Source organism: Phyllostomus hastatus, unplaced genomic scaffold, assembly GCF_019186645.2.
Source record: "Phyllostomus hastatus isolate PE091 unplaced genomic scaffold, TTU_PhHast_1.1 phas_contig_40, whole genome shotgun sequence".
Lineage (NCBI taxonomy): Eukaryota > Metazoa > Chordata > Mammalia > Chiroptera > Phyllostomidae > Phyllostomus > Phyllostomus hastatus.
In genome coordinates, this window is record NW_025333872.1 from 73431499 (window position 1) to 73454128 (window position 22630).

The 22630-nt window shown below is 38.7% G+C and overlaps 1 protein-coding gene across 4 annotated transcripts in view; it reads right to left on the minus strand.

Annotated features, from left to right (window-relative positions):
* The window catches only part of TMEM244 (transmembrane protein 244), a 57744-nt gene extending 42698 nt beyond the window's left edge, over positions 1-15046 (minus strand). For 2 of the 4 annotated variants that reach the window (XM_045843786.1, XM_045843787.1), the window contains exon 1: positions 14719-15045. The gene's annotated coding sequence lies outside the window, so the exon portion shown is untranslated. Of the gene's footprint in view, positions 1-14718 lie in introns of all 4 variants that reach the window. The other 2 variants (XM_045843784.1, XM_045843785.1) reach the window with 2 other exon arrangements.
* Between the last annotated feature and the right edge of the window lie 7584 nt (positions 15047-22630).

A 22630-nucleotide genomic window follows, 5' to 3' on the forward strand; every position in this document is an offset into this window, starting at 1 on the left:
ATATGGAGACAAACGCCGTGTACATTCAGTCACTCTAATTCTGCTTTCCGAGTTTGCCACCAGACTGATAAAATGTGTACACAAGTAAATAGTATATATGAATGTATATGTACATATATGTACCTGCACATACATACATTTCTTTTTATTCAGCACACTCATATGGAAGTGAAAGAATAAAATATGGAAAACTCTTCTAATTCTTGGATTCTGAATTGTGCTCCTTGACATTTTATCATGTTTTAAAGTATTTTCAGCCCCTTTGTATCATTTGTACCCAGAGTTCTTTTTAGTAAAACCTAACTTAGCTACTAGATAGAGACATTCTGAAACAAAAGCTTTAAAGAGAGATTTCCAAGACAACAATACCTAAGTTACAACTTCTTCCTCATAAATGCAGATGGGAGAAGGAATTTCAGTCCACAATCACCAAATCTGAATCTTTGAGGCCAGATGTTTCTAAATCCAGAAAATTTTGAATTTTAGACAAGTAATAGGATTAATATAATATATCGTATCACACATGCAAGGGGTCTGGAACTTTACTCTGTATTCAGACACATTGTTCAAGTGGCAAAACACGAATATTTATTCCAAGTGGGATAAATAAAACAGGTAAATAATTTTATGTCAATTCAGGTAAGGTTCTGCCACCAAGCTAGCTCAGATCAAGCACTTTTCTACCACCAGAAGAGAGATAAAAGTAATTTTAGAACTTCTTAGGTTTTGGCTCCATAAACAACAATTGTGAGCAAGAACAAATTTAATCATAAGAATCTAAAGATTGGGGTTAATGACTAAACTCCAAATACATATTTTTTAAATACATGATCTTGATTATATATTTTCCATACCATTTAGTCCCCTTACACCCCCCTCCCCCCAGCAATCACCACACTGTCGTCCACGTCCCTGAGTCCTTTCTCTTTTTTGCTCAATCTTTCCACCCCCTAACGTCCCCACACCCTACTAGCTGTTCTCCATCTATGAGTCTGTCTCTGCTTTTGCTTGTTAAATCAGTTTGTTCATTATATTCTACATATGAGTGAAATCATATGGTATTTGTCTTTCTCTGACTGGTTTATTTCATTTAGCATAATGTTCTCCAGGTCCATCCATACTGTTGCAAAGGGTAAAATTTTTTTCTTTTTTATGGCTGAGTAAAATTCCATTGTGTAAATGTCCCATAGTTGTTTTATCCATTCATCTATTGATGGACACTTGAGCTGCTTCCATATCTTGGCGATTGTAAATAACATTGATGAACATAGGGGTGCTTATGTTATGTCTAATCAGGAACCATTGGGACTGGCATTCATTTCTCTAAGGAGTTTGGCTAGGTGTGAGTGCCTCTTCTGGTCAAGAGCAATATCTACTCATGATCATAATAGTGGTAGGGCCTTGGCTGAAGTGGGGTTCTAGTCAGTGGTTTGGGGTAGAGTGACATGGTTCAGCTTTACACAGAGAGAGGCAAAGGCTGACAGGTTGGCAGGCAGATTCAAGTTCAGGTTGGACTCCAATACTCTTTGGGAAGTAGAGTACAAACCAGGAACCCCAGACTAAGGAAGGGGTCCCCTCTGTGCTTCCTGTGTGATTCCATCATTGTACTTGACACCTTTGAAGTTGCCACTGAATTTTTAATATACTAGTTGGCCAAAAAGTTCATTTATTGTTTTTTTTTCCCCATAAGATGGCTCTACTAGTGCTTAGTTGTCTTTAACTTCATTCAAAACAATTTTGTCAGATTGTATTGTGACAGCTGTCATATCTGTGTGCATATAAAAAAACTTATCAAAATGGGTGAATTTTTGTGTAGCCATTTTAATATTGAAGATGGAAGAAAATAAGCAACATTTTTGGCGTATTGTGCTTTATTATTTCAAGACAGGTAAAAATGCAACTGAAACACAAAAAAGATTTGTGCAGTGGATGGAGAATTAGTGGTTTGGGTTCCTTCAAATATATTTCCAGAAGTGGGATTGCTGGGTCAAAAGGCAGATCCATTTTAAATTTTTGAGGTATCTCCATACTGCTTTTCACAGTGGCTGCACCAGTCTGCATTCCCACCAACAGTGCAGGAGTGTTCTCTTTTCTCCCAGCAAAAGCACTTGTTGTTTTTTGTTTGTTTTATTGATGATAGCCATTCTGGCAGGTGTGAGATGGTATCTCATTGTGTTCTTTATTTGCATTTCTCTGATGATAGTGACACTGAGCATTTTTTCATTTGTCTGTTGGCCATTTGTACATCCTCTTCAGAGAAGTGTCTATTCAGGTCCTTCATCTATTTTTTAATTGGATTGTTTGCTTTTTTGATGTTGAGTTTTGTAAGTAATTTATAAATTTTGGATATTAACTCCTTATCAGATGTATCAGGGAATATGTTCTCCTATTCTGTGGGTTGTCTTTTTATTTTGTTGATGCTCTCCTTTGCTGTGCAGAAACTTTTAGTTTGATGAAGTCACATTTGTTTATTTTTTTTCTTTTGTTTCCCTTGCCTGGGGAAGTGTATCTGATAAAAAAATTCTATGAGCAATATCCAAGATTTTGCTGCCTATGTTTTCTTCTACAATTTTTATGGTACCAGGTCTGACAATTAAGTCTTTGATCCATTTAGAATTTATTCTTGTGTGTGGTGTAAGAAGGTGGTTTAGTTTCATTTTCTACATGTATCTGTCCAATTTTTCCAATGCTTTTTATTGAATAAACTATCTCTAGCCCACCATATGTACTTGCTTCCTTTGCTGAATATTAATCCACTATAAAGGTGTGGGTTTATTTCTGGGCTCTCTATTCTGTTCCGTTGATCTATGTGTCTGTCTTTATGCCAGTACCAGGCTGTTTTGATTGTTATGGCCTTGTAGTATCGTTTGATATTATGTAACATGATTCTTCCAACTTTGTTCTTCTTTTTCAAGATTGGAGTTGCTATGAGGGGCCTTTTGTGGTTTCATATAAATTTTTTAAATATTTGTTCTAGATCTGTGAAATATATCATTGGAATTTTGATAGGAATTGTGTTGAATCTATAGATTGCTTTGGGTAGTATAAACATTTTAATATAGTTAATTCTTCCTATCCATGAACATGGTATGTGCTTCCACTTGTCTGTATCTTCTTCAATTTCTTTCTTCAGTGTCTGATAATTTTCTTAGTAAAGGTATTTTATATTCTTGGTTAGGTTTAACCCTAGGTATTTTATTCTTTTTGAAGCAATTGTGAATGGGATTGTCTTCTTAATTTCCCTATATGTAAGTTTGCTATTGGCATTTAAAAATTGCAACTGATTACTGAATATTAATTCTGTATCCTGCTACTTTGCTGAATTCATCTACCAGTTCTAGTAGTTTCTTGGTGGAATCTTTGGGGTTCTCTGTGTACAGTATCATGTCATCTGCAAATAAAGACAGTTTTACATCTTCCTTTCCAATTTGAATGCCTTTTATTTCTTTTTCTTCTCTGATTGCTGTGGCTAGGAATCCCAGTACTATGTTGAATAAGAGAGGTAAAGGCAGACATCCCTGTCTTGTTTCTGACCTTAGGAGAACACTTGCAGTCTATCCCCATTGAGTATGATGCTGGCAATGGGTTTGTCACATATGGCCTTTATTATGTTTAAATATGGTGCCTTTATTCCCACTTTGCTGAGAGTTTTTATCATAAATGGGTGCTAGATTTTATCAAAAACTTTTTCTGTATCTATTGATATAATAATGGTGTTTTTCATCCTTCATTTCACTTATGTGGTGAATCACATTTATTGATTTGCAAATGTCACATCAACCTGGAATTCCTGGAATAGATCCCACTTGATCATGGTGTATGATCTTTTTGATGGATTGCTGTATTTGGTTTGCTAATATTTTGTTGAGGATTTTAGCATCTATGTTCATCAGTGACAATGGCCTATAATTTTCTTTCTTTCTAGTATCTTCATGTAATTTTGGAATTAGGATAATGTTGGCTTTGTAAAATGAGTTTGGGAGCTTTCCCTTCTCTTGAATTTATGAAATAGTTTGAGGAGGAGAGGTGTTAGTTCTTCTCGGAATGTTTGATAAAATTTACCTGTGAAGCCATCTGGTCCAGGGCTTTTGTTTGTTGGGAGTTTTTTGATTACTGCCTCAATTTCACCAGGTGTAACGTGTCTTTTCAGATTTTCTGATTCTTCCTGATTCATCTTTGGAAGATTATATGTTTCTAGAAATTTATCCATTTCACCCAGGTTATCCAGTTTGTTAGCATACAGTTGTTTATAATATTTTCTTACAATCCTTTGTATTTTTGGCGTCAGTTGTTATTTCTCCTCTTTCATTTCTGATTTTATTTATTTGGGTCCTTTCTCTCTTTTTTCTTGATGAGTCTGGTTAAAAGTTTATCGATCTTGTTTATCTTTTCAAAGAACAAATTCTTGGATTCATTGATCTTTTGTATTTTTTTTCAGACTGTTTCATTTATTTCTGCTCTGATCTTAATTATTTCCTTCATTCTACTCACATTGGAGTTTGTCTGTTGTTCCTTTGCAAGTTCCTTTAAGTATGAAGTTAGATTGTTTATTTGAGCTTTTTCTTCTTTTTTGAGATAGGCCTGTAATGCTCTGAATTTCCCTCTCAGGATTATTCTCCCAGTGTCCCACAGATTTTGGATTGTTGTGTCCTCATTTTCATTTATTTCAAGGTATCTTTTGATTTCTTCCTTGATCTCATTGTTGACCCATTCATTGTTTAATAACATGTTATTTAGCTTCCATGTCTTTGCATGTTTTTCAGTATTCTTCTTGTGGTTATTTTCTAGTTTCATAGCATTGTGGTCAGAGAAGATGCTTGAAATGTTTCAATCTTCTTATATTTATTGAGACTAGTTTTGTGTCCTAGCATGTGGCCTATTCTAGAAAACATTCCATGTGTACCTGAAAGGTATGTATATTCTGCTGCTTTGGGGTGAAATGCACTGAAGATATCAATTAAATCCATTTGATCTAGTGTGCCATTTAAGGTAGCTGTCTCCTTGTTGATTTTCTGCCTGGAAGATCTATCCATTGAAGTCAAAGAGGTGTTAAAATCCCCAAGCATGACTGTATTTCTGTCAAACTCTCCTTTTATGTCCATCAAGATTTGCTTTACATGTTTAGGTTCTCCTGTTTTTGGTGCATAAATGTTTACTAGGGTCATATTTTCTTGTTGGACTTTTCCCTTTATCATTATGTAGTGTCCTTCTTTGCCTCTTACTATAGGCTTGGTTTCGAAGTCTATTTTATCAGATGTAAGTACTGCTACCTTACCTTTTTTGTTTGTTTGTTTTCCATTTGCATGATATATCTTATTCTAACCCTTTACTTTTAGTTTGTGTGTATCTTTCAATCTGGAGTGGGTCTTTTGGAGGCAGCATATATATGTGTCTTGTTTTCTTACCCATTCAGCGACCCTCTGTCTTTTGGTTGGAGCATTTAAGCCAGTTACATTTAAGGTGATTATTGATAGATATATATGTAGTGCCATTTTATTGTTACACTTTTTCCTCTGGTTTTTCTTTCTTGTTTTTCCTTTCTCTTTTTCTTCTTCTTCTTAAACAAGCCCTTTAACACTTGTTGCAATATTGGTTTAGTGTTAACAAACTCCTTTAGCTTTTTCTTGTCTAGGAAGCTCCTTATTTCTCCTTTGATTTTAAATGATAGCCTGGCTGGGTAAAGTAACTTGGTTGTAAGTCCTTGCTTTTCATTACCTTGAATATTTCACAGCACTCTTTTCTGAAATGTTTCTGATGTATAATCAGATGACAGTCTAATTGGTGCTCGCTTGTATGTAACTACCTGCTTTTCTCTTGCAGCTATTAGGATTCTCTCCTTGTCTTTAAGCCTTGTCATTTTAATTATGATGTGTCTCAGTGTAGGCCTCCTTGGGTCCAACTTGTTTGGGACTCTATGAGCTTCCTGAACTTCTATGACTTTTTCCTTTACAGGATTTGGGAAGTTTTCAGTTATTATTTCTTTAAATAGATTCTCAATCCCTTGCCACTCTCTTCTCCTTCTGGTATTCCCATGATGCAGATGTTTTTATGCTTCGTGTTGTCCAAGATGTTTCTTAGGTGCTCTTCATTATTTTATTTTTATTTTTATTTTTTGCTGCTCTGCCAGATTGTTTTTTCCACCTTATCTTCCAAAGCACTGATTCGATCTTCTGCTTCATCTAGCCTACTGTTTATTCCTTCCAGTACATTATTTACCTCAGATATTGCATTTTTTATTTCTGACTGATCCTTTTTTATGATTTCTATGCCTTTTTTTATGCTGTTGAGTATCCTTATAATCATTATTTTAAATTCTCTATCTGATAAATTGCTGACTTCTATTTCATCTAGTTATTTTGGAAAATTCTCTTGTTCTGTCATTTGGAGTCTGTTTCTTTGTCTTCCCATTTTGGCTGCTTTGTATTTTCTGCCTTAGACCTTAAACTAATTGGTAGTTAATCTGATCAGCTGTTAATCTAATCACTTTGTAATCAGCAGTCAGGTGTAAGCACCACAGGATTGGACAGAATAATTCTTGTAGGCAGGGCTACTGCTTCCCCTCAGGCTGATGCTATTCAGAGAGAAGTGCTCTGCCTGAGTGAGATGGCTTCTTCAGTATGGGGAATGACTCAGTACATGGATCCTAGCAGCTGTTCTTTCAGTTCTCTCTTCAGAGGTATTGGCCCCAGACTCTCCTCAAGAGTCTCTAGTCCACTCTACCTTCTCTTTGCTGGCACTCATGGTAAGTGGCTACAAAAAAATGTTCTTTTGCCCTCTAAAAGACTCTCTGCATTGCCAGCTATCTCTTCCTGGCAGACAGAACCTCTGCTGCTTTTCACAGCTGGATGTTTTCTGGGTTCCTTTTCAGCTCTGGTGCTGTAGGCTAGGGAGCCCAGCTTGGGGGTTAGATCCCACCATTCTCAGGGGAAACCCTTGGCTGCTGAAATACCCCTCTGGCACTCAGTTGCCTCCTCTGGGAGCCCAGCCAGCCCTCTCATGTCTCCTCCGCACTTCCTACCAGTCACATTGTGCTGAAGTGTTTTCTTCTGTCTGTCCGTGGTTGTAAGGCTTCTCTCCAGCTAGTGTTCAGTTGGTTGTTCAAGATGATTTCTCTACAATTTCGCTGTAATTCTAGATTGGCACTGGGAGGAGGTTAGTGTAGTTTCCACTTACTCCTTTGCCATCTTGGATCTCATTCAAATAAAATTTTAAGTGATGATGATAAAGATGTAACTTTAACAAAATCAATTACTTATAAGAAGTAAAAAAGTAGAATTCTTTTGCCCCCAGTGTTAGGATTAAATGAAACCAGTTCCCACTAATGCTATCTGCTTCTTCTCTCATAGCTGGCTTTGCCTCAGGAGCCTGGCACTATATATTTTTAGTTTTACTGGTTCTCTCTAACACATTTCTTTCTTTCCTGGCCTTTACCCATTTCTTGGTCACTACCTCTTTGAAATTAAGGTATAGTACTCTACAAGATATTACTAAATCATAAAAAACTTAAGAACAAACAACCTCTATTTTATTTCAGAGAGCTATGGAAATACCAATCAAAGTCAAGGTAATTTTTTTTTCTGTATATGTCCTTAATGGAGTTTCCTTTGGGATTAGGCCCACATTAAAAAGAAGATATATGTATACATGTATAATTACACATTTATTTCATGGTTTTATTGAGTAATAAACTTTCTCTTGAAAGATAAAGTCACACTAAGGGACAACACCTCTAAATAGTAATGGCACCAAATCAAAAAACAGTTGGTATGGCTGAGAATTTATGAATTTCCAAACCTTTATTAGACAGTAATTTTCGTCCTTTCTCCCATAAACATAAACCAGGATCACTAATAACTGCAAATACGGATGTGAGTTTCAGTCTCTCACCTTACCTACCTTAAAGTTAGTTGATCACAGTTCTGGGCCTTCGAATGGGCCATACAGAGTGTAAGAACATTATGAGGTTATAAAAAAAAAAGAGAGCCCTGGCTGGTATAGCTCAGTGGATTGAGCACGGGCTGGGAACCAAAGTGTCCCAGGTTCGATTCCCAGCCAGGGTACATGTCTGGGTTGCAGGCCATAACCCCCAGCAACCGCACATTGATGTTTCTCTCTCTCTCTCTCTATCTCCCTCCCTTCCCTCTCTAAAAATAAATAAATAAAATATTTTTAAAAAAGAGCTGGAGGGACACATACATTTTATCAACTTGAAATAATGCCTAGGAAAGAAACATACAAGTAAGGGCAAATGTAATACAGTGGTCACAGAGCAAAAGCAAATATTGAATGATAAATTTAGTGTCCTGATTCAAAGAAGAAGAATTGGATTCTCAATGAGAAGAGAACACAGAGTGGTGGGAAAGGGAGGCATTCTAAAGCAGAGAAACATAAAGTGTAAAGGAAGTGAGAACAAGAACAAGCCGATGAGGCCTGCTTTGCCAGAAAATGAGAAATGAAACTAAGGCAGTGGAGGAATGCTGATTTGTGGAGGCCAAAAGGACAAGGAAGAGAATTGTATCTTGGTTCAAAATAAAGTAGCACTGTAGATGAGTAGCAGCATGACAGATAAAATCAGCATATAAGAAAAATATTTTAATAACAATATAGAATAAAGGACTACAGAGAGGATATCTATGGGTCTATTGGGAAGGCCTTGTGATTTGATGTTGGTGGGCCTAGATGAAGTAAGAAGAATTAGATTTTCAAAAACACTGCAGTTACAAAAATGGACAGCCTTCATAATGAGGGCTTGAAAAAGAAAAAAAATTAAAGAGTAAAAATGACTTCAAGATTTTCGCAACTTCAGAGTAAGGCAATTGTGATGCCACTGATAAGAATGGTAAGATTAAGAAAACAGGAAATAATGTTAGAATTATTATTATCAACAAGATAAGAAATAACAACTGTTGGAAAGGTTGTGGAGAAAAAGGAACCCTCATGCACTGCTGGTGGGAAGGTATACTGGGATAGCCACTGTGGAAAACAGTATGGAGGTCCCTCAAAAAAATTAAGAATAGAGCAATCTTATGACCCAGAAATTTCTCTTCTGGGTATCTACCTGAAAAATTTGAAAACATTTATTCATAAATATATGTCTACTCCTATGTCTTTTGCAACATTTTTGCAACATTTTTATGGTAGCCAAAATATGAAAACAACCTAAATGTCCTTTGGTGGACGCTCAAATAAAGAAAATGTGGTATAGATATGCAATGTGAAAGGGTCAGGCCAGTTTCCCAGCCCACCAGACTGCTCTGGGCCCAGTCAGGCCAGTTTTCCAACCCGCAGGACTACCCAGGGCTCAGTTATCCCCGCTCGCTTGGTAGCCCGAGGCTTTATCGAAACTCTCCCCCACCTCACACAGCAGACATCTGGCGCCAGCCAGAATGGCCTGTGGTCAGACTGACCCTCCTGCACTGGGGAACATCCCGGCCTTTACCTAAACCACAGTCCCGGCTCACATCCTGAAACCCTGAGTTACCCACCCAAAAGAACAAGAGACTAACCCCTCCCCTACCCCCACCCCAAACCACAAGCTTTTTCTTTTAAAAACCCCAGGCTTGCTTTCCCCTGGGGCTAGGCTAGGGTCAATCCCAACTCAGCTCGCCTGTAAGTGCAGGATCAAATAAGGGCACTTGGATCAGATCATCTGGTTCCTCCTGCCTCTGTCTCTTGCGTATTTCTAACATAATGGAATACCATCCAGCCATAAGAAAGGATGAAATCCTGCCATTTTGGACCATATGAGGGATCTTGAGAGTATCTGCCTAATTCAGGCAGAATAGGACAAGAACCATATATGATCTCACTCAAATGTGTGATGTAAAACAGAAAGCAACAAAAGAACAATCAAACAAACTCACAGACACAGACAGCAGGATGGTGGTTACCAGAGGAGAAGGTGGCTAAGGGAGAGAAGAGGGTAAAGGGGGTCAAATGTATGGTGATGAAAGGAGATTAAACTACAGGTGGTGAGTGCACAACCATTATACAGATGATGCATTATTGTAGAATTATACACTTGAAATTTATGTAATGTTATTAACCACTGTCACCCCCAACCCCAGTAAATTTAATTTTTAAAAAACATTTAAAAAATAAAATAGGAAATAAAAGAAGCAAACTGTTGGATTCAACACATTAAGCTTCAGGGCCAGTTAAAATTTCAGCAAGCATCAGAATCCCCGGAAGGGCTTGTTAACACGGAATTCAGGGACCACTCACAGTGTTTCTGATTCTCTAGGTCTGGGGTGGACCCAGTGTTTGCATTTCTGGGTACCACATGACGAAAACCACTAATTCAAATTATGTCCTCCAGGGATGAAGATGTGGGGCCAACGACAGTAAGTATGGGAATTATCCATACCCAGGTCATTGTTGAAACTATGCTGTGGAAATTTCTGATTTACAGCATTTCCATCATTTTTATATTCTCTATCATCTGTGTCCTTAATCATATTGCTGGCATTAAAGTGAGATAAGTGTTCAGTCCCTGGCAGTTGGATTAAAGGGGACTGAAAGTTTGAGAAACAAACACACAGTTTCTGAAAATAGACTGTGAATGTGCAATGGAAGATTAGAGCATAGCTTTTGAAGGATGTGACAGAAAAAGATGTAAGAGTACACTGCAGTCAGGCGTGATCGGAGTAGTAGGAGAAATGACCCCCTGGTACTTGACAGTCTACTCCAGAATTTCTTCACACTATCAGTGAAGAGGCAAAAAGGTAGAAAGTTAAAAGGAAAAGTTAATAAGGCTACTTTGTATTTTAATTATTGTCAAGTACCCAGGTGCTTCAGTGAAGAGTTTCATGCACATATAAATTACTTCTGTGCCCTAGCACATTTGCAGAAATCTAAATGAGATGTTGTTCTATTTAAAATTTAAATAACTCCCTTGAGAAAACGCCAACCAGATTGCTTCCCCTAAAAGCCAATGCATAAACGTGTATTTGTTATTTACTTGTTAATGTGTCCTGCATCTCAAAGTATTTTGGTGTTTTTTTGCGAGAAACCTAAAGTCCTCTGTAATGTGATTTGATGAACCTAAAATGATGTGTAAAAAGTAAACAAACTATACTGTAGTGAGTGCAGACTTTACTCCTCCCTGTCAAAGATAATGGCTACCAAGTGTGACACTTCATTCGTCCCAAAAGGGCTCAGACATGCCTCAGCTCAGGCTTTTTACAAAATTCAGATCTATGAGTTGAACTTTTTAAATGGGTGACTCAACAGAGGGAAATTCTCCTGAGACTCAGAGCACACAGGACGATTAAGGGGTGAACTTGGCTTTGTTCGGCAGGCTCGGGCTGACTGAGTCAGCCTCAGTTCTGGCACGGCAACTGCTGGCAGAAATGTGCAGTCACTTCACATTCTCTGTATTCTGATTGGAACTTACCTCTTACAAGAATAATTTAAAATTAAAAAAAGGGGTGGGAATAAGTTCAAGTTCAATGTTTCATACTTGAAAATTAACAACTCCCATGTTCCAATTGGGAGAAAATTTGACTAAAAACAGATTATATTTTAAAAAATACCCCCAGGGTTTCTTGGATATAAAATTGTTTTTTGAAAACAACAATATGATGACTTAAGAGTGAATCAATCAGAAACATACGGATTAAATTTCCCCTGAAATTTGCATGGATTTGAAAGTCATGGAGAGTAGGGCACTTGGCAGGATACAGTTGAGATTTTACCCAGCCGATATTTGAGAAATAATCTGAGGAGCTTTGGTGAACACAAAAACTGTGTCAAATTCTTTCATTTTTATAAGCTATACTACAATTTAAAAAATAATGGAAGTGACCCAATTGTAGTTTAACGAAGACATGGAATGCTGCCTGTGCAGCGGCCAGCAAGATAAGCACCAGCTCTCCCCGGGATCGCTGCAGGGTGCGGAAGAGCACGTCCAAGGGCCCAGCGGCAGGGGGATGTTTACGAATGCTCAGACGCACAGCGGGAGGACAGCCTGGTGCTCCAAGAGAAGGTTTTGTTTTTGTGGCCATTTCTCCTCCCCTAAATGAAATGGAAGTCAACAAGAATCACTAAAACATTGAGAAAAACACATAGTGATGCTTGTCTGGATGCACTACTGACTTATCGTTTGCTGGGTTTTAGTCCACAGCTCACGAAGGAGCTGCTGCTCTGGGGCTGAGGCTGCGCTGTAATGGCCTCCGGTAGCCCTACTATCAGCGGTGACAGAGCTGGATTTACACAAACTCTGGCACTTTTTCAAGTCAAAATACGCTTCCAGTTGCTTTGTTAGCATGGGTAAAGCATTAACAAAATGATTTATGAGGAAAATACTTTCCAAAAAGTCGGTTCTGTTGTCTTCATTGTGCTAAATATCTTTCAACCTTAGAAAAGTTCTTCATGTAACATTTTTTTACCATGCCCTTTTCCGGTAGATCAAATACCAACATCCCATTCATACAGAGATTCCTGTAAGACCCTATTCAATAATTACTCATCCAATAGTTTAGACACTAACTATATAAAGATAGACATTTTCTAAATATTTGCTGATTAGTCAAAAAGAGAGGCGGAGAGCAATAGAATGCATAGTGAGAGCTTCTGTGGAGACGGAGATGAGAAAATATGATGATCTTTGTAGTACTTTACCTGCGGGCCTAAAATTTACATTTATATCATGATACAAACAATGATCTCAGACCTTGACAGACTCCAAATTAGGTCTTGACCCTGGGCATGTGAATTCCCTGTCCTGACTCTGCAGCTGGGTTTCAGCTCCCCAGATGGAAGGCTCCTGCCAGCATAATGAGATCTATCATAAGCACCTCAATTTCTGACTAATAAGCTGGTGAGAAAGGCAATTTTTAAGTGGAATCCAAGATGAACTAGGGAGTCATTTAAGGAGCAGATCCTGCTGGGTGTGTACATTATAACTTGGGCAAACTAAATTAGTTGTATAAATAACATTTGAAATATTTGAAAGTCACTCCTGAGATGGTAAGAGAGACCCATAATCCAAATGCTGGCTGTGTACAGTGTTTCCTGGGAGAAAAATAGCATGTCCCTGCAAAGGTGCTAGGGGCCTTCCTTTATATTTTAGCAGGGAGGGCCTGATCCTTTCATGAATGTCAAAATTTGTGAATTCCCCCATGATATACTATTTTCCCACAAAACAAAACCAAAAGCACATGGGAACTTTTATATACCTCTTCAGACACACAATGATTTATACCTCTCACTTAGTAAGTATATTTTTACTATTTCTGAATCTGTTTTACAATCTGCTTTGACTTGTTTTCTCACAGAACCCACAGGGGAAATCAGTTACCTCACAGAGCAGAGCCACTGTGAACCTCAAAACACCACTTTTCAATCTATCAGAGATTTCTGTTTTGTTTTGTTCTTTCGGCTAACAGCCATTAATTCCCTATACCAGCCTACTTCATCTTCACTTCCACATTAACTTTCACAATGGACTTCTTTTCCAAGGCCTATTTTTTAAAACAAGTTCAATTTCTGTCTCTTTATCAAACTTCTTCCATGTACCATGTTAGAGAAAGAAATGATGTTGCACTGAGGGGACCCTTCTCTCCCAACCAAGTCACCTGCCTTCTTAGTTAGTGCTTCTACTTGCGGGCTCCTATGACCCCCTGAATATTGATTGCCCATCTTGTCACTTTTCAATGTAGTTGCCTGTTTACTGATTTTTATCCCCACTAGATCGTAAGCCCTATGAAGGCAAATACTGTGTCTAACTGACTGAAGCACATAAGAAAATGCCAACCACATAATTGGAACTCAACTGTTTTAATACATACATAAATGTATCTGGGTGACACTCAAATATTCAAAGTCTTTACTAGTCCTGATTGGTGTGGCTCAGTGGACTGGGCATCATCCTGCAAACCAAAAGGTCACTGGTGTAATTCCCTGGCAGGGCACATGCCTGGGCTGCAGGCCTGGTCCCTGGTTGGGAGGCAGCCAATCCATGTTTCTCTCACACATCGATGTTTCTCTCCCTCTCTTTCTCCACCCCCCTCCTCTCCCTCTAAAAATAGATAAATAAAATCTTTAAAAAATTAAGTCCTCATTTAAAGTCATTATTAAAGTCATATTTATAAAGGACTATATATAGTTGAGAGAGGGAAAACACGAATAGTGTCGAGAATGTACAAAAGTTGAACAGTAAGCTTAAACATGATAGAGCAGTTTAAACATGTATCTTTTCTTTTAGACAGTTACATTAATCCATTTTACAAATTCTTCATTTTCTTTTATTCCCCAACATTGACTACACTGTTGAATACTTTAAATTTCATTGAGAAGCCAATTGAAGGTAAGACATGCCTTTTTCAGCTTACTAAGATATCCATCCATATCTCAAGATATTACATGTCAGAAACCCATGCTTTTATTGTTAACATTTTCATTTTTTCTGACCTCTATTTTGTGAATCAATAAGAGAAAGGCTGGTAGAAACTAAAATGAGGGTACAAACTATGCTTTCTAGGCCAGAAAGTGGTAGTGCCCAGACAGCTGATGTTCGGAAGGCAGCGGTGGACCCCACAGGCAGTCCCTCAGCCGGGTCCTCTGGATCTGCCTCCAAAGCAGGCCTTGCACGTATCTGATTTTCTTCCCCTCTCTCACAGCAACCCTGGTCAAGCCACCATCATCCCTCCCTAGCCTACTGTACTAGTCTCCTAACAACCTCTGTTTTTATTTTTGCCTCCACGGTACCCCACTTACCACAGAGGAGCCAGAAGGATACTTCAGAAATATCAGTCAAATCGCTGGTTTAAAATCCTCAATGGCTTCTCACTGCTTTTAGAGAAAAAGATTCTGATTTCTTATTCATTTGTACAAAGGGCCAGTCTCTCTGAACACATCTTGTACCACCCTGGTTTGCTCTCCTCCTGCCCGTCAACACTTATTTTGTCCCCAATATGCCAAGCTCTGCCCCATCTGTAGCCCTGCACTCTGCCCCTTCTGCCTGTGAGGCTGCTCTTCATGTCTGTCCCTCTGGCCAGAGCTCGGGCCATCCACCCCCAGAGCAGCCTGCTAATGACTCAAGCGTATCATCCTAATTTGCATCTCTGCACAGATGTAGTAATTTTCTTCTTTTTGTTGATTGCCAGTTTCCTCATAAAAATGAAGCTCTTTGAGAACAGGAGCCTGTGTCTTTTGGGGAAGTTGAAGCTATTGGTTAATGAGTAGTTCTCAGATTTTCTTTCCGCAAACCAAAAACTGATTACATCCTTAAAAAGAAAATCATGTCAAGAAGATTCTAAATACTAACAAGCCCCTTTTGTCCATGAGACTCCTTTCTTTTTCCTTGACTACATAGGATTTAGGATCAAATGCATGAGAAGTACTACAAAAAAAGACCGCACACACACAGAGCGGTAAAGGGGAAACACAGAATGTAACATGCAAAAACATTGAACACAATACCTGACACATGTGAGGCACCGAAGTCTCTTCATTGATTTTTACATTTAGCGTGGTTGTTCAGTGATTCCTTATTCACTCATCACTAGATGCAGTTCACCGAGCCAGGGGCCACCAGCAGACATTGATTAAAGGAGTCTGTCTTCAGAGAGGGGTAAGAAGTAGACCCACCAAAGCAGTTAAAGGCTCAAAAAGCCAGTAAGGAACTTAAATGGAATTGAACATACTCAACATAAAAACTTTACTAAAAAAAGAAATTTGATAGAAGAATGTTGGAGGATCTAAGCATGTGCTTAGATCTTAGAATCACTATTGAATGTCTATTCTCTTAAAAGTCAGAATTAAATCTATAAATCTGCTGGATACATGTACATTTGAATATTATTCTAGTTACTATCGTGGTATAAAAATTACCCCAAATTAACGGCATGACAGCATAAAATCGTGATTTATTACCTTCACAAACTCTAGGTAAGTCATCCAAGAAGAGCCCTGTAGCCCTGTTTGCTAGTCGTCACTTCGTGCTCCTTCGCAGCTGCAGTCAGGTTTTGATGGGCAGGGGGGTGGGGTGGGGGGTGGGGGACAGTCATCTGAAGGCTTGACTGGGGCCTAAGGATGTTCTTCCAAGGCGGCTTCCTCACAAGTGTGGCAAGTCGACAAGGTGTCTCAGTTCTTCCCCATATGGCCTCTCCAAGGGGCTGCTGTAGTGCACTCACAGTATGGAGGCCAGGTTCCCCCAGTGTGCGTGATCCAAGAGATGGGGTGGGGAAGGTCCCAATGCCTTTTACAATCTTGAGAGTCCTACCCTGTCATTTCTGTACTCTATTGGCCGCACAAGCCTAGTCTAGAGTCACTGTGAGAGAGAACGGCACAAGTGTGTAAATACCAGGGAGTGTGGATCACTGCTGGCCATTTGGGGGGCCATTTTGGAAGCTTGTTAATGCAAATATCATTAAATACTAACATTTGGGGTAGATAACATGCTTAAAAGATGCCCAAGGACAATAAAGAAAAGCAAATCAATTCCAGCAGTCAGTATTATAATTTTTTAAATGTTTTTCATACTTATAAACTTTTAAAAGTTTTAAATAAAGTTTTATTCTTAACATGAAAATACTTAATTGCATAAGAGAATACAAAACTATACTAATTATAGAAAATTCCAACTATCTTTACAGATGGGATCATTCATTCATCCATTCATTCTTTCACTTCTCTAAGCATCCTCTTTACTAAAATTTATTGAATAACAATTATATACATAGTTCAGTGCAAGCAACTGTGAAAAAGTGATTTTTGTCATCATTTTTTCAAAAGTAACTTAGGCCCATAAATTATAGAAAGAAATGACTCTTTGTATAAATTGCTGCCTTAAAAAATAATTCCAAAAAAGTTTTGGAACATTGAAACCTATTTCCTGATAATTTTCCACTGTTCCATCCAGTGCAAACCCACAGTCGGCACCGGGAGGTGGGCTGAGAGCATTAAAACACGATTTAATAATCACAAGGTGTAAGTACAGCTTGTTTCTCATGTAAAGACACATGCATGTGCGCACACACACATGCACATCCCTGTAAAGTGTTGGGTTGGCAACAAGTTGTGCAGCTGTGCAGCTGAATTTTGATCGTCAGGTTCTTCTCTCTGAAAATCAAGTCCAAATGACTCTAAAACAAGCTAAGCTGATGGTAAGAATGAGAGAAGAGTTTTCACCAAATTTAGACCCACTCAAAGCCTCATGAAATCTAAGTTTAGAATAAACAAAAATTTTTAAGTCTCTCCAGATTTTACTTTGCCTGGCGCCGGGGAGTATATCTTTCCAATAATTTAAAAGAAGGCAAAGAGGAGAAAGAGTAGCAGCAGTTTGTGAAATAATTTCTACAACTTCTTAGAAATTAAACAGATAAAACATCACCCTGATAATATGATTGTTAATTTAGCATCTATCTGTAGAAGGATTCAATTACCCTTGAAGGTATGAATACGCAGTTCCAAACAGGTGGGAATAGGAGGATATTTGGTGAAGTTCTTTAGAGTTTTACCATATATGAAGCATTTGAAAACTATCTGGAAATACATGAGCCTAATATACCACTGGATATATAACAGATACTGTGTTACAGAATTGAGCATATTCAAAATTCATGAAAAGAACCATTCAATAATACTGACTGCCACATTGCAGATAGTGGTTCCATAAATAAGTACCTAAGCTCTGTATTTGCATTTCCAGTCTGGTGTTCTTGTGAAATTCAATCATAAAGGCTCCTGAGGCTAGCAACTTAGCTGAATAGAGTAAAATACATACAAACTGACATAGAACTTCCAGTCAAGATGGTGGCATAGGTAAACATGGTTTGCCTCCTTGCACAACCACATCAAAATTACAACTAAAATACAGAAGAACCATCACTCAGAACCATCAGAAATTGAGTTGAATGAAAGTCTGACTACTATGGAATTAAAGAAACCACATCCATCCAGACTTGTAGGAGGGAACAGGCTGATCCCACATCCACGTCTGGTGGATAAAAATTCAAGAAGGATACCCCAGGAGCAAGGAGTCCCAGCCGCACACCAGGCCTTCCAGCCCAAGGTTCCAGTGCCAGGGAGATAAGTCCCTATAACTTCTGGCTGCAAAAACCAATGGGGATTGAGTTGTGAAAGAAACAGATAAGAGTACCCAGCAATTCCTCTTAAATAACCCACATACAGACTTATGCAGACTCACTGCTCTGAGCTCCATCACCAGGGTAGCAGACTGAAAGGCACTCAAGTGTCTGCCATCAAGGCAAGAGCAGGGGGACAGCTTTCTCCAAGACAGAAAGGCAGGCAGAGGCCATTGTCCCTTTTCTAAACAGTCTCCCCAACAGAGCCACAGAGCCAGCTGTGTGGTACCACATCTGAGACTCAATCAACCTGGCTAACACTGTTTGCCCCGCCCTGGAGATCCCCTAAGACTCTGTCCCACCCAACTTCTGGGCCCATTCAAGTTGCTTTTCTATATGAATGGCTGGTCTTGATTCATGCTTCACAACTTCCTAAATCCTCTCAAACAAGCAACAGCTGGCCTCAATAAGCTCCAGGCCTGGCACTAGAGCAGCCAGGATAGATTTACAGCTTGGCTTTTCCTGGGAATCTCCAAGCCTAGCACAAGTAGTAGCCATCTCAGATTGCTTTATAGCTCATGTGCAGTAGCCCTAGGCAAAACACAGGTCAGGGCTGACCTTGACCTGCACCACCCAGGAAACCCCAGACTCTATGCACCAGTGGACAGCTACAGACCATGTCAGAACACCACCAACCTGTCCCCACACAGAGGGCAGAGGTTAGTGGTCAGTGGTTACAACCAGTTCTTACAGCTGACTGGCCTGGGTAAATCTTTTCCATTGATCTGCCAACAGCAACCAAGTCTCAACTATGAGAGGAGGGTGTACTCAACCCACACAAGGGACACATCTCTAGTACCCATCTTGGGTGATAGGGGAGGCTGTGCCACTGGACCCTACAAGACATTTGCTACATTAGGCCACACTACGAAGACTAGGAGTCAAAGCAGCTCCACTTAGGGAGTTCCAATAAAACTGTGAGCTGATTTCTCAAAAGAAACTTTTCAGACTAGAAGGGATTGGCAAGAAATATTCAAAGTCATGAAAAACAAGGACCTACAGCCAAGACTGCTCTACCCAGCAAAGCTATCATTTAGAATTGAAGGGCAGATAAAGTACTTCCCAAGGCAAGAAAAAACAAGGAAAGTCCATCATCATCAAACTATTATTATATGAAATGTTAAAGGGGCTTATTTAAGAAAAAGAGGATCAAAATTATGAACAATAAAATGGCAATAAATATATATCTATCAACAATTGAAGTTTAAAAAAATGAATCACGCAAACAAGAACAGAGACAGAATTAGGGATATGGAGAGCGTTTTGATGGTTGCTGAATAGGAGGGGAGTGTGGGGGAATGGGTGAAGAGGTGAGAGGATTAAGAAGTACAAACAGGTAGTTACAGAAGAGCCATGGGGGTGTAAAGTACAGTGTAGGAAATGGAGGAGCCAAAGAACTTATATGCAGGACCCATGGACATGGACAATGGTGTGGGCATTGCCTGAGGGAGTGGGAGGTTATGGAAGGAGGGCTGCAAAGGGGGAAATTGTGACACCTACAATAGCATGATCAATAAAATATAATGTAAAAAAGAATGTACTACATAGGGAAATTTTTTTTTAATTTACATGGAAATTTTGTGTGCAGAGAGGACTTAGGTTTATATATAGCAATGACATTCCTGGACAATCTGATAATTTGCATAAAATGCCAGGTGAGGTCAGGCTGGAAATGTTAATTAAATTAGGTAGCCTGAAAATTGCTATGATATAAACTGACACAGTTTCTTCATCATGAGTAAAAAAAAATAATCTATTTTCAGGAAGTGAAACTTAATTGCATAAAACTGAACCCACACAAAACTGAAGTTACTCAGGCCAGTTTCCTCCACAAAAGCTGTACCGTACCCTTCTCAAAGATATTAAATGTTTAGTAGTATTTTGACATTTAAACATCAATTAGAAAATTTAAATGTATCTTATAAGAAGTTCTTTGTTCCTTCAAAGTGCAAAGTCACAATTTGTTCTTTATGCCCACTTACTGTTGAGAGCACATTCATTATATAAGAAAGAGCAAGACTTTGAACAGTTTTTTTCAAAACATACCAGTTTCCTTGCCAATGTTTATGTAAATATTCATTCACAGGCCTGGTCATCCCCAGAACATAATGTACCTGGACATACATGACATCAGTCAAACTCATTTGAGAAAGATTTCTCTTCCTTTTAGTTACTCCAAAGTTTTGCTTTGAATAAATTATGAATCACTCAACTCACAGTGTTGAGTTAGACGCTCAAGATCACTGAAAGGAAAACAATTCTATCAGACTCTCCCCTTGAGCTTACCAGCAGAACATGATGAAATCACAGCGACCAACACGAACTCCAAACAAGCCCAGCCACACACGGACCAGGAAGAACAGGCCTGACCCTCCATTGCCTAGGACAGACGGAAAGGCAGCAGCCCCTGGCCAGGGTGGGAATCAGAAAAAAAAATAAACCAAATGTAATGGTAACCTGGAATTGACACTTAGAGAAAACACCAGAAAATGTGTCAAATTAGATAAATTAGGGTAATATGAAAATTCACAAAGAAGAAAGTAAAATATATGTAATGTCACCCCTCAGATATAATCTTCATAAAATTTCAGAGTTTGAATATAACTTTTCTTGTTATTTTTTTAAAATAAAGGTAATATTTCATACACTTCTTACACTTTCAAGTGCTAGTAACTATTCTGTATTTACCATGGCTGCATGGTATGGAAGTACTATTTTACTTAATAAACTTCTTATTGCTGGACTCTATCATACACAGGTTTGGTTGGAGTAGTTGCTCTTATACTATTTTAAATGATGCTGTGATGTAAATTCTTTTATGATTGTGAATGAATCTTTGTATAGGCAAATTACTAAAAGTGGAATTAGTAGTCCCATATGTGGGTTTGCACAGCTTTTCAGGTGCCTGTGGAGTACTGAGTATGTTCCTCTAGAAAGGTGTCTGACTGATAACCAGCAGTGCAGGTGAGGTGGGGCTCTTTGCACCACTTGGGTCCCAGGCCCTGCGACTGTGCCTCTGTGAGCCTCACAGGGGCAGTGCCCGAGGCCCAGAACTCAGGAGACAGAGAGGAAAGCCCAGCTAAACACATGTATAATCACGCTTCTTCAGTTTCCTCTGCTCCTCGCGTACCGTCTTATACGGGGAGCACATTGTACAGAGGAGAATTGTTAGGCAGGCCTAAGTGGCAGAATGCAGGATGAAAATTAAGCTCCATAATTTTTATCTAAAGACTGGGAGGAATTTATGGACTTTCTAAAGGTTATATGAGCAGCTCAAGACATGACCTAAGAATAAAATGCAGGCTAGTGACTATTTAGATAATTACCAAGCCAATTTTTCTTTCCAAAAGGGTTACTCAGTTTAATTTCTAGGTTAATTTAAAATTAATAAAAGATATCAGATGAATAGCTCAGAAGGCTTCTACCTTCTTAATCTACGATCAGAACAATAGCAGGCTTCTAATAACATCACTCACAAGTGAACCAAAGCGGTGTCCTCTCCACAGGCGTAACTCAGGACGATGGCGGAACTGCACATGTCTAAGAAATTTAGCCAGATCAATATCCTGAGTCTTTTTTAAATGCCCTGACGAACAGAAAAGTGCAGGGGAGGGGCACACACCCAGACAGGCAATGTAAATTGAAATGATTAAATCACTTTAGTCATGTTTAATTATTCTGTGGTCAGTTTACCCTAGGTTATCTTTCTCAGTTTACTTTCTGGCTTTCTTCACGTATCATGTCAGTGGGAGACAGCACAGTTTGGAGGAGCGCACTGGGCTGGGAAACCAGGATTCTTGGCTTTGCTACTAATGAACTAAATGGCTTGGGATAATTCCCTTAACCTTTCTGGTTTGCAGTTTTTTAATTGGTCATACAGTAACTTAGAACCAGAAAATACCACTAATCAATACAGATGTGAGCCAGTTTAGCCTGTTGTGGTGATTAAGGTACTTGACTGTGAAGTCTGATTACAGGTTCAAATCCTGGCCTTGTACCGCTTACTAACCACATGGCTTTGGGAAATCTGCTCGGCCTCTGTCTGTCAGACTCCTCATCTGTGACACGTGAATAATCATGGCATCCTCTGAGAGTTCATGTGAGAATCTAGCGATGCACTTCTCGCCTGTCATATGGTAAGCACTCACTACCTGCTGCTGTCATTGTATATACTCATCATAATATAGCAGAAAATTATTACATAAGACCCTTCAATTATTCTAATTTAGGGATCCTTTGGATTAATGTCTTTATTGCATCTATTTCAGTAGTATTTCCTCTAGCTCTGTATCTTGACTAGCGGTTATGATTTGCTTTTATGTCTCATGGTTAAATCTGCTTCACTTTTTAAATAACTTTTTTTCTACTTAGAGAGGCCTTCATTTTTATCTTTAACTTTTTGTTCCAGACCTGCTTTCAAAAAATACTGAAAAAGTTGCTTATACCAATAATATAATTATATTCAATTAACTTTTAAAATAAACTTCAATTTCACGAGGGCCTAAAATTTGTACCTTAGTTTTGAAAAGTTATTTTACATC